Source organism: Tupaia chinensis, unplaced genomic scaffold, assembly GCF_000334495.1.
Source record: "Tupaia chinensis unplaced genomic scaffold, TupChi_1.0 Scaffold143787_1, whole genome shotgun sequence".
In the NCBI taxonomy this organism is placed as follows: Eukaryota; Metazoa; Chordata; class Mammalia; order Scandentia; family Tupaiidae; genus Tupaia; species Tupaia belangeri.
In genome coordinates, this window is record NW_006203636.1 from 907644 (window position 1) to 908010 (window position 367).

The 367-nt window shown below is 34.1% G+C and overlaps 1 protein-coding gene across 1 annotated transcript in view; it reads left to right on the plus strand.

Annotated features, from left to right (window-relative positions):
• LOC102496530 (amine sulfotransferase) overlaps nucleotides 1-367 on the plus strand; it is a 15528-nt gene that overhangs the window by 561 nt on the left and 14600 nt on the right. The gene's annotated exons all lie outside the window — the stretch shown is intronic.

Below are 367 nucleotides of genomic sequence, written 5' to 3' on the forward strand. Positions count from 1 at the left end.
AGCATACAAAATGTGATTTCCCATCCAGAATATACTGCATAGTGACTTAATCATGCATATTATTATAAAAATTTTTCCATTTCTAGTTCCTAGAATTATTTTTACCCCTCTTTCTGACCCTCTGTCCTTTCCCACCTTCTTCTCACACTATCTCTGGTGTCTACAATTGTCTTCCATTCCTTTCCCACCAACGTTATATTGATCACACAATTTTTTTTACATAATCTAACTACTTTCAATGGTGAGTTCACTCATTGATATTAAGAAAAGCAGTTTTAATTTAAATCAAAGAAACACCAAGGAACTTTGCTTAAAGCCAGGAAACAGGTTAGGATTCTGTTCAAATGGTAGGTGCATGAACCTATCA